This window comes from Corvus hawaiiensis, chromosome 3, assembly GCF_020740725.1.
Source record: "Corvus hawaiiensis isolate bCorHaw1 chromosome 3, bCorHaw1.pri.cur, whole genome shotgun sequence".
Lineage (NCBI taxonomy): Eukaryota > Metazoa > Chordata > Aves > Passeriformes > Corvidae > Corvus > Corvus hawaiiensis.
This window is the reverse complement of record NC_063215.1, coordinates 68,103,006-68,115,937: the sequence shown is the minus strand read 5'-3', so window position 1 is coordinate 68,115,937 and position 12,932 is coordinate 68,103,006. Positions and strand designations below refer to the sequence as shown.

At 37.2% G+C, this 12,932-nt stretch overlaps 1 protein-coding gene across 4 annotated transcripts in view; it reads right to left on the bottom strand.

Moving 5' to 3' along the window:
- Nucleotides 1-12,932, bottom strand: part of GRM1 (glutamate metabotropic receptor 1) — a 192,773-nt gene that overhangs the window by 88,363 nt on the left and 91,478 nt on the right. The window lies entirely within an intron of this gene.

The window sequence follows — 12,932 nt, the reverse complement described above, 5'->3', positions numbered from 1 at the left end:
TGATATAGGGCCATGCACTCTGTCCTGGGCAGTGACCCCCACTATGGCCAAGCAATCCTTTGCCACCCCATCCTTTTCTCTTTCCCATCTGCTTGTCTGTTATCTCCCCAGTTATTCTTCCTTTCTACACTACACAGCCTTCACCCTTTCACACTGTCTAGATACTGGGACTTCATTCCATGAAAGCCTCTAGATACTGCTCTAAGTGACACAGGAACATAAAACTTCTCAGCCACTATTTTGTTCATGAGAGTATCTCTGCATGCACAGTCAGCGACTGCACACTGAAAACTACATTTTAATCCCTACCGAAATACTACTAAGTAGAAGAATGCTGCATCAGTTAAAAATAATTAGCTGTGAAAGATTGGCATTGTATTAGTGGGAACTACATAGTTTTGGCAGAGGAAGAACAGAACTATCCCTGGAAGTTTGACCCAGTACAAAAAATGAAATGACTGCAACAATGTTACTTATTTCCATCAGCATCAGGTTTAATTGTACTATAACACACATAAACACCGATAAGATATAAATGCACGTCTGTGTTCTGAAAAACAATTTTTAAAAATTAAATACATCTGTTTAGCAAAATTAGAACTCAACCCAGGATTTGTCACAGAGATGCTTGAACTAAAATGTAAGTGGTAGAACACAGTAACACTCTTACTGTGAATTCAGTTATGACTTGCAACCTATATTTTTGCACAGAAAATAGAAGGGAAACAGAAACTATGTCTTGATGATAGAAGTATCACTCCCAAAAAAAGATAACATTCTGTCATATTCTAGTCATGTATATATATAATTGTTATATATGGTATATATGTGTGCCATTTAATTCTGCCAGCCAAGAAAACAGGAAGGCAACAAAGAATTATGGGGGAAAAGATAACTGAACTAATAGACAATGAAAGTAATATCTATTCAGTCAGTTTTTACTACCTTGGCAGGGATGTATTTGCATTAGGACTCAAAAGCTGTGGACATCAATGAATTCTAGCTTAGGACTGTGTTGTCTAATATCCAAAGAAAGCAGAGGAATGACTTTGTTATGTGCCTGTCTAATCAATGTCCAGAAATAGCAAGGATTATTTTTCAGGACAGGTTTGACAGAGAAGTGTGTGATGGGAATTGGTTTAACAAGACAACCTTTTAAAATGCTATATTCAGGAAATCCTTAAAGAAGCTTATACCAGTATTCATTTGACAACCTTCTCTGTAAAAAGCTTTTTTCTCTTAAAAGAAAATAAAAATAAAACTCATGAAGCTCAATAGGGACAGATTCAATTTCCTCTTTTTTTTTTTCATGAAAACACAAGTCTAATTAACCAGGCCTGGAGTTTTCTGTTATATTGAAACAGAAGCTCATTTAAAGCCAATGAGCCCATTCAACAATAATGGAAATAGATACTGCTGCTCCATTCTCCTTTCTGACACCATCTTTACCACATACCAACTCATCACCATAAACCAACTAACATCGGTCATTAGCTGCTTTGCAAAGAACTTTCTGTTTTCTCATTTATAAAGAGAAGAAATAATACCAAGAAAAATTAGCTCTTTTTACTGCCTCAGAAAAAGAGGTGAGGAAAACTGCCTATCGTACAACAGTAATTTCTTCTGTCCCCCAACTAAAGCACAGTACCCAAAACCAAGATACTTCATCCTCAGAAGTGTTGCAGTGTTAAAGCATTTATTGTTGACTGTTCACATCTTCTTCAAGTAGGTTGTCCCTGTGATTGTTACATTACCAATAAACCAAATAACTGATGATCACAAGCTATAAAATTGTAAGATGTGTAAAAATTAAGACATATTACAATACACAGTATTTTGAGAGACTTTTTAGAGCCTTCATTGCTTACATATTTCATTTATTGAGGCTTTCTTTGAAATTGTAGGAGTTAAGCAATTGCTTTATATTAAATGAAAATGAAGATTTTGTGTTGATGCATGCCTTCACTAACTAAAATTGAATAGTAATACAAAAGAATTCAAAAATGAAAAAAAATTAAATTAAAAAAAAAAGGCTGCTCTTTCCCACCCCTCCAAGGACAGAGAAGCATATTTAGTAAGCTAAGTTCACACATGACACTAGGGCTAGGAGAAAACACCGTGTTTCATTCTACAGTTTGTTCAAGTTAATTTCTCAGAAAATCTATTCACAAATACTGGAAAATACTGGAAAATATTCATGCAAGATATACCTGCTACACAGTACTGCACTGGCAATATCACAGCATTCAAAATCCATCTTAACTTTACATCTTTATAGTACAAAGCTCCTTGAGTTCTTAGACTGGTCCTACAGTCTCATGAGAGTTTTGTAGCCCAGAAAGGACACTAGCTACTCCTTAGTGAGATACTAAATCTCTAATTATTCAACACTTTAATGTCTACTCCTTTGGGGAATGCATCTGAAACAGCCACTGCTATCCTGGTATTGCAGAAAGAAAACAGCTTCCAACATCCCAAGAATGTCTGGGATAGAGTTAAAAAAATAATAAAGAGTAAAATTATTTCTTTTCGGAAGTTGAAAAAAACCAAAGGATTTATTTTGTCTTGATTCAAAAAGTCTTTGGGACCAAGAGTACATCTGAGATCTGATATCTAAAATAAGACAGAAGAAAATAAAAGGAGATGGAAATATTACTAGTGATTGGATTTACACTTCAGGCTACTGGGACTTGCTTAATGCTGCATGATGGAAAGTTTATGCTGAAAATTTACTTCTAGTTTCAAACTTCCCATCTACATAGAAGTACACCCAGAATTCTTTTCATCCCCCCCCTTTTACACGCACTTTCCAGAATTTTATACATATAACAATCTTCTTCAGTATGCTTTTAGACTAATTTCTTTACATGCAAAACATAAATTTGAATCTTTCTTCTGCCTGTTTACATCCTTGGCATTATTTGTTCTTTGTTCATTTCTATATTTGCTTTCTTTCTCTTATATCAGCAGCTGTATTTGCAATGTTGTTCAACACTTTTTAGATGCCTGTGTGCCTCATCTTCATTTGTCTTGAAAAAGAGTTAAGCAGCATCTAGTTTAGTAATTTTAAACTCATTATTTCCTATCTTTATTCATGAGTTTACTTCCTTCCTGCTATTTTTTTTTTCTCATGGTAATTGTATAAGCCTCTCTGATTTCTCTTAATAAACCAGCTATCTCCTTTTATATATGTTGTAATTTCTTTTCTTCACCATTGTTCTTGTTTGGCTTACTGTTATATCCTTCCACTTGGCAGAAAACAGGAATGCTCAAATAGCCAGGCTGAAAAAAATCATACTCTTCTTTATGCACAGCACCTTATTGATATGCATTACTTATATAAATTTTGAAAAAGTTGTAATTTATACTGCGAGTTCCTAGAAGAAAAAGAAAAAAAGACCTATCTTTGGAATTTCAGTATATAATTTGAAGTAATGCAAATCAGAAGCAGGGCTTCTAATACTTACCTGATTTGATCTTCAGGCATACATATATTACTTACTGTTTGAGGGGATGAGAATCCTGAGCATGCAACAGTTGTAGAAGCATTGCTTGCTTTCAGTAAACAATTTTGTAAATCCATTTCAGCCTTTAGAGAACCTAACAATTTTCATATTGCTATTTCTCTATATGGTTATATATGTTTGAATACATATTCCTATGCACCTGTACTTAATGAAAAACATAAAAAACTGGTTACCTATTTACCGTAGTAATTTCTTTCCTTACAGACCCTGTGTTTCCCAGCTGCACAGAGACCTCACCACTCAACTCAGCTCTGCTCCTGTTAGCTTTCCCAGTACCTGTCTTGGACTTGGCAGGAAAAGTCACCATGTCTGAAGGAGTGCCAGCACACATGCTGCCATGCCTCTCCTGTGTTCAAATGGATTTGCTCTCATATGGGAGGTGGAAAGAGGAACTACAGGACATTATTTCTGGCAGTGCATTTCCAACACACAACATGCGACAGCCAAAGCTGTAGACTTCAACCCAGCCCAGTTCCCATCTCTGTCAATTCAAAATATACATTAAACTCTCACCATGAATACAGAAAGGTCTGGGTTCATAGGGGAATGGGTAGGGGAAGATGAAAAAGATCTGAACTTTTGTATCTTAGAACTTTGGCATACCTGGTTGAAGACGTATTGCACATGGGAACTGGGAGATCACTACCTTAAACGGGGTTTGTGGATCCAGGTCATTGCTAGAGTTAATGGCCTCAAAAAATGATTTTGAATATTTCCGCTTCAGAACTTTGATCACAGAGATGAAAAGAACCCATTAGGGTAGTGCTGGGCTCAGGAGGAAGCCCAGACCTTCTCACTCACAGTCCATTTCTCTTTCCTGAGAGAGACGGAAAGCAAGGTGCGGGGTTTTGTGGGGTTGTCACCTACTTGGCCTTTTCACAGCATTTAGGCAGTGCAACTCAGAGATTAGGAGAAATTGAGAGAAGGTCAGAAGGTAGTGCAAAGGGAGACAATCTTGGGCAAAGTGATTACCCAGATAAAGTCCATTCTTGTTTACCTTATCTCTAGCTAAGAGTTTGTGCCCTCATGCATGCCTGCCTATGGACAACACAGTCCCTTTATGAATGACAACAAAACCAGAGTACATCTGGCTGTTCTGGCTTCTGTTGTGAGGCAGGCAAGGTGACCAAGTAAGCAGCAGCCAGGTGTGATAGCTACCAAGATGTTATTGCAGCACTAAATATAGGGCACTGGTTACACTGACCTCCTATGACTGACCACTGGCATCTCCAGTTCTGCAGGGTTGGCTGCTAGGCAGATGTGTGTGTAGCAGGAGGCTGAATCAGTGGAACTCCAATACATTATAGGCCTAATCTACAGTGCCTTGTCAGTGTGTCTTTTGGAACATGTGCTGGTTATCTGATATGGCTTTTCCTGCTGCTTTCTAAATTTGCACTTGTTCCCAAGGTCTGGGTAGGTAATCTTGAAGGTGCTTTATGGACTTTGTAATGGGACAGAATCTTTGGGTCAGTTTGTAAGAGCAGAATATAAGGGGCACTCCAAACAGCTGAATCAGAAACAAAAATACATAGTGGAAAGTTCAGCACAATTGAGACCTTATAATGGGAAGCTAAAGTAGAAGATTTCAATTGAAAACAAAAATTAAAACAATTCAATTAAAATCAGTGGGAACAAATATTTTGGCCCAAACTCAATTTAAAATGTGCTGCAGCCAGCATGAGATGCAGAGGCTGTATGTCACAAAAGAATCCAGAAAGGGTTATGTAGGAGACCAGCTGTCCTTAATGGTATGTGTACACAGGCCATAGATCCTGATCATTTACAGATCTCTAAACTTGAAACAGAAACTGAACCATTTAGTTAACAAGTGATGAGAGGTATTAGAAATGGCCTCTCAATATGTACCACTAACATTGAAAGAAAATCTGCATTACTGTTTGTGTTTAGATCTAAGAGAACTAAATAGATTGAAAAAAAGTTCCATGAAGTGATGCATTAATCTTTCACTAACTTAAATTTATATCTGCTTTGCTTTTACAAATCTCCCCAGATAAGAGGAATTCAAGGCAAGCCACTTCCAATGCACTGTACAGGAGGTAGTAGTTTCACAGGCGTCCTTTGGCTTAAAATATATTCCTGAGATTTTTCACTAAGTGCTACATATTTCTTGAAGGAGCTGAATCTATTGAAATGCACAGAGATGATGTTCTGACTTTTGAGAGTACAGCAACAGAACATCATGAAAGACTAAAAAGTGCATTCGACAGGACTATGAAATAGGACCCAAATTATACAACAAATTTAAAGCTTCAGGCTCCAGAAATGTTTGAAAAAAGGCCTAAAGAAGGCAGTCAATTCCTAGCTATTCTAGACTTCAAAGATGAAAAGACAAATGAGTGTGCAAAGTGGGAGGGATGGTAAAATCTGTGGGAAAATTCATGCCAAGCTTGACAGTCTTTATTAGTAGCTGTCAAGCACTTAGAAAGAAGAGTGCACAATGGTATTCAAGCTTGGACAGAGACTTTCAAAGCTTACAGGGTTAATAAAGTTCCTATTAAGTATTTTGATAACAGTGCAGAGACCTAGGCATTTTCAGGTGCTTTGAAAAATTGCTGAAGGATAGGATGCTTACAGAATAGGCTGAATACAGAGCACTTATGAAATCAGAATGTCCCTATGCTTTAGCAGAGGAAGAGGGTAGGTGAAAGAAGTTTTACATATTCACTTACAGAAAGCTGGCAATAGCAAGACATAATCACATAACATTTGTGCTCACAGCAAAGGTGTCACTGGTTAAGTGTAACTGCAAAATAAAATAGGGTTTTACCAATTGCAATTATACCATTTTAAAATACAGCATGAACCTGGAAACATACTGATAGAGACAAGATGAATTCTCAGAAATAAAGGTGTGTTATTGCACATGGGAACAGTAACAAAATAATCTCAGAAACTATATTGTTGGACTATTATTTGTGTTACTATAAGGCTACATGGAGAAATTTGTTTCCATTTTTTTCATGGGAAGAATTAAATCTGCATTTGCCTGATATATCCTAGAAATTGTTAGATCTTATCCTGGTCTACCACCTGATAGGCAGAACTGGATTATGGATTTCAACACCTAACCTGCCAAGTTCCAGACATCCTTAACTGAATGGGCTGGTGGAAAATGCCATTAAAACAGATAAAAGGTTATTCACAGGCAAGTCTAGAAGAGATGTATTCTTACTTCTGATGAATGTGTGAGCACTATCTCTAGAATTGTCTACCAGTAGCTGAAATTCAGTTTAACTCAAAAGTCAAGATCAGACCTCCTCAACTAGGAGGAAAATCAAAGAAAAAACTGTTTCTGAATATAAAATGATACAATGATAGTATGACAGGAGTTCTAGAATATTAAAGTTTTGGAAGCCTGGAGGTACAGACTGTATGCATAATGGCATTTAGTGGATGCAAGAGGACAGTGACTTGTGAAACAGTGCTTTGTTCATCTTATATTAACTTGGAAACATATTTTATGGGAAGCTTGAAGCCATTACAATGATTTTCTGATTAAAAAAAAGCATCAGGCCAGCCAGGCAAGGAAGGTGATTGTCCCACTCTACTCTGGATTTGTGTGGCCTCACCTCGAGTCCTGGGGGCACCTTTGGCACCACAATATAAGAAAGACGTAGAGCTATTAGAGAGTGTCCAAAGGAGGGCCACAAGGATGATGAAGGGTTTGGAGGTGAAGCTGTATGAGAAGTGGCTGAGGTCACTTGGTCTGTTCAGCCTGGAGAAAAGGAGACTGAGGGGAGACCTTATTGCAATTACAACTTCCTCATGAGGAGAAGAGGAGGGGCAGACACTGATCTCTTCACTCTGGTGACCAGTGACAGGACATGAGAGAATGGCCTGAAGTTGTGTCAGGGGAGGTTTAGGTTGGATATTAGAAAAAGATTCTTCACCTAGAGGGTGTTTGGGGACTGGAACAAACTCCACAGGGAAGTGGTCACTGCTCCAAGCCTGACAGAGTTCAAGAAGTGTTCAGACAATGCTCTCAGGTGCACGGTGTGACTCTTGGGGATGGTCCTGTGCAGGGCCAGAAGTTGGACTTTGATGAGCCTTGTGGGTCCCTTCCAACTCAGCATATTCTGTGACTATGTATTAGTGATAGGGGAGAAAAGGAGAGAGAAACTCCTTTACCCTGAAAGCAAACTGGAAGCAGAATTGTATAAAGAACTAGAGGATTGCAGAATGGTGAAAAATGCACAAATTCTGAAGTGCTCTTAGAAGACCAATGAGAATATGTAGAGCACTACTAAAATGGTTTAATGGGGTTTTTATGACCCCTGTAAAAGAATATTTAGGGTGAGATCAACTTCGGTTTCTAAAAGAAAAGGAAAACCAAGGAATTTATGTACTGGCCCTTTGAGAATAAAATAACAAAGTGTATGGTCTAAAACCATTAAATTGAAACCATGAGTTCTGAGCATGTTAGTGTCAGAAAAGAGCAAATCTGGATCCCCCTCTCTTTATACTCTTTATACAGTGACATTTCATAGGAAAGAGTAGCTCTGGTAGAGAAGAGGTGACAAAGAAAAGTTTCATCAATTATCTTCTGGCTTTTAGTTGCCAACTGCCAGCTGAGCCTGATTTCTTCCCTAGTCCAGCACAAAGAGAAAGCGTAAACAGCTCCCATTCTTTGGGAAGAAGAAGATGTGTTAAGGCAACAATGAAAATGGGAGGGATGGTTTAAGAACCTGTTTCTGCTGCTTCCCAGTGATGTCTCTGCTTGCCTGCTAAGTAATATACTTATCTAATGTCCTTATAATGTCCAAACACCAGGAGGGAAGAGGCTTGCCAGCGTGGGCTGAATATGTAATATAAGCATATAATTTTGTGTACAGCTATAGCTGCAGAGACACTTGGACCTTGGTTGCAAGTAGATGCCTTATCCCCAGCAGGTAAAACAATTGCCACCACATCAGCAATCTCCCCAGCATCCACGTACAACAGAGCTCCATTGGGTACATTGACCAAGCTTCATGGATGTGATGTAGTCAACAGGGATCAGGCAGCTGTGGAAATGTGAATCCAGTTGGATTCAAACAACTTGCAATAATTACACAGTCAGTTCTCATTGAAAAATACTGGGAGATGAAAAATTCCCATGATGTGTGCAACCATTTTAACTTTGTATCCAACATGTGAGCTGATTTCTCACCTTGCTGAGAGTAGAGTCAATGAGAAGCAGCTGAAACTAATAGAGTTATAGTACCATGTACCAGAAGAACTTGTATCAGGACTTATATCTAAATACAAAATTGGATTTGTTTTAACTTTAGAGTTCCAAAAGCTTCTTGACATGGAGGTGAAACAATACACCAGGATGGTATTAGCTCCCAGCATACATCTGCACTCAGCATTAACCTGCTGTCTAGTCTGTCTCTGCTCAGGACAACCCAGAGCCAAGGGGTAGCACAATGCAGGAAATTGGTATTCGAAGACACTAAAGAGACACAGGGCTGGATTACGATGGCTACTGATAGTCTGCTGTTTGGGCCCGATCAAGCATTCAAAACTCCTTTCTTCCCCATGTGCATAAAATTTCCTTTGTGGAGAATATATGCTTAGGTTACCTAGGGGATACTGTGCTGAGGCAAATATGTGTAGAAGAGGAGAGATACAATGATATTATCTTGAGAAAATGTCTATCGCCATCCTGAAGAACTACATCAGTTCTTGAAGTAAAAAAAGAATAAAACTGAGGTTATAAAACCAGCATGAAGTCTGAAGTTAGAATAATGTGTTGTCTTAAAAAGCCAAGAGAAGAATCCAGGTCAGTGTTACTTGTAGCATCATGAAAAATAGCAACCAGACACACAAAAAAGGAAAGAGAGGAATAAAGGTTTATTGGGTAGTGTCAGGATGATTAAATGTCAAAAAAACACCCAGTCTTCATAAAAGATCAGCGATAAAAATACCATCCCCTAAGGTTGAAAATAGCAGAATAACCTTACAGGAATAAGTGTCCCACTTTTATGAATGTGACCTGTAGGATGAGTTACTAAAATCTTAGCATAGGTAACTGAAGATTAGAAAGACAGCATGTAGCTATAAGTGAGTATGTACTGGACTAATAACCTTAAAATACATGACTGAGGAAACTCACAGAATAAGCCATAATGCATTTTAAAAGCTTTAGATGTGAAAGGACAGCAGTAACAGGTAGAATATCCATAAAGTGATGCTAAAGATATATGACATATACAGCAAATTAGGAGAAAGTAACTCTCTTCCAGCATTTTTGTTCCCTTATGAAATAAAATTCAAAGACAGTTTGTGACACTTAGAGACATCCAGTGAAGGTTGTAACAGCATATGAAAGGAAGCAAACTAAAAAAAAAGACAAGTGAGGTAGTGGATCAAAACCAAATTAACTTAATTTCATGAATTCATCATTTGAGCTACTCCATAGCTGTACTTCCAGATCTTTCAAAGATGTGCATATTTCTTCTAATCCTAGGTTTTTATATTCCTCTAGAGTGAGCCAACCTAATCATTTGCATTCTCTCTTTCAGCTGGATCTTTCAAAGCTTATTTGTACATGAAAGAGCCTGCCTAATTTACTTCTGCTGCTTTTCAGGGGACAGTGCTGAATTCACTGTCTCAGAGGTGTCTGTGGTCCTATCAGAAAACCAAAATTTTTTCATGGAGGCTGTTAGGAGTTTGAAAAGACTAACCAAACTTCTAATTATTGTGTTAAGGAAGCAAAGCCTTGTGCTTTTAATCTGAAGAACAACAAAGACTAAATCCAGAATTAGGTAATTTAAACCTTGGTTTATTTAACTTTTCTCAGTGGGAATTCTAGGGACAGGAAGATAAAATACACCCTCTGAGAAGAGAAAAAATTGCAATATATAAGGATCTACTGTGCCCTGCCCAGACCTAAGAAACATTACATTATGTTATAAGGTACTGCATTGGTACTTAAATCTAGTCACTGAAATGTGAAATCAAATAGAAAGCATGCTTGAGAGGAAGAGATTCCTGAAAGAAACATTAAAACAGTCTGGAGTAAATACGGAATGTGTGCATGTTACCAGTTACATATGCTTAGTGAAATGAATTTAAAACACATAGATCACCCACACAAGTTTATCCAAGATGCTGGGGCACCACATGATTATTCATTTACTCATCTTTAAACGGAACTAACTTCCCAGAAAGCAAAAGTGTGATATCTTGCTAGAGAGAGCTTTAGTGTTCCTTCTATCCCCTTCCTTCATTTATTCCCAGATACAATCTCACGCTGAACACTCTTCTGAAAAGCCGTAGTAATCACTTTGCTGAATGGTGCAGGGAACCACTGTGAGTTTCAAGACTGCACTAATTTACAGTCAAGGATAAATCCCTGTCTGACACATCAAGGATCAAGCAGAAAATAGCTGATATACATGGCAGTTCACTAAAATCTCTGTTAGCTGTATGAAAAAAAATAAGACCAAATTTTTGAAAAATGCTAGCAGCAGAGTTTGAGGGTACAGTTATACAGTACTTCCTTGGATTAAAGTCTACCAAAATAATGTATATATTATAATCTGGGTATCAAAGCCCTACTGAAGGAAAAGGAACTTTCCAGAATCTATTCATATGTTTGATTGCAAATATAGCAAAATGAGTGCTCTTTTCTGACATGTTCATATTATAAGCAGATTTGCAGAAACATGCAAATAATTCATCAGTTAAACTTAATAACCACTTCCAATCTGAGAATGATGAAAATGCATAACAGTTTATTTAAACTGAACTACTTTACCAGCCACTACTCAAAAATCAACTACAAACGCATCTTTGAACTTCTTTTGTAGGAAAAAACCCCTCTCTGTATCTAAGATGATAATACAGCATGCCTGAAAAACTGTAATTTCTGAAAAAAAAACCCAAAAAACATAGAGAAAACTTACACAAGTCTAAGGTAATGAAGGCCAGTCAGCCATTTGGAGAACAACTACACAAGGCCTGTTTCTAGTATCTGTAAGTTTTTAAGGTCAATATGAGGTTCATATCAAGCCAAGGTAAAGATTTTTAAATGGTGCTAATGTGTTGAGACAGTCAAGTGTCACTGACATTTTTCAGATATTGCCATTTTTTATAAACAGGGTTTCATTAACAAGATAATCACAAAGACATATAAAGACAAAATTTCCTGGATCTTTCCTTTAAAAAACAGTGGTGTTAACTGACTCACAGTGTCATTTTTAACCACCAGGAATCTTGCTTTGCAACCCTACATATCACAGAGGTTAGTAAAACAGGACTGGTAGACCCAAGGTTACCAAATATAATTAGATTAATAACACGTAAACAGGAAATCATGCATAGAGAGAGATGCTGGAGGAAAAGCCTCACATATATTTAAAGATTAGCAATGTTATTTCTGTTTTAATATTATAAAACTATGGGACATCCACAGCTTAACACAATGAAAGCTTGCCGTCCAAATCCATCATAATAAATGCATGATGTGACAGATTTAGAGAAATTGTGACATTACTGTTATTTTTAATGCTGCATAGCTGAACCTGATAGCATCATCACGAAGCAAAGGAGAGGGCCATACCAAAATATAGTGTTCTTGGCAAGATGCAAAATAGAACAGGGATCTCAGAATCTGAGACTTATCCAACCTATTTCAAGTACATGAAACACAAAGGATGCAAATAAACAATAATAATAGTGGATTCTAAAAATAATGGTCTGTAGACATATCAAAAAGATATGAGCTATGAACAGTGGAAAACAAGTAATTTAAGTAATTTTCCATCACATTAAGTATTAAGGGAAAAAAGAACCCAAAGAAAAACCATATTGTCCTTTCTAGACCATAAAAATGTATTTTCAATTTACAGAAAAATAACAAACATCCTTTGTACTTTGATGCTTTGTTTTTTTTGTCTTTGATGGTCATTTCAATAAGGGTTTATGAAAAAAAGTCTTCCCTGTTCACCATGCTTGCCTGGGGATTTCATGTGCTGTGGTGCGTGCATAGATACGCAGTAGCCATTATTTATGAAGATAACTAATGAGTGGAACATTATATAAGAACATTTATAAAAGTATTTACTGAATTTATCAAGCTGTAATGACAGCAAAGTTCCTGTGGTTACACATTTCAAATGGCTTCCTGACAGCACCTCCTAAAAATTCACCAGATCCTAAGTGTATTAGTATTAGGAACCACAGTTTACTTAACCCTTTGCTTTTTATTCAGACTCTCATTTCTGACACTTCTCTCCTGAACACCAAGTTCATTTTCTCTCTGAGTCATTGGTAATCTCCCCAGTCATCAAGGTCTCATTTTGACCAGGCTTAAATGAAAAATATGGCAAATTGTACAGATAATACACTGAATAAAAATGAGTAAATAAACCAAATATAAGAGACTAAGCTTAACAT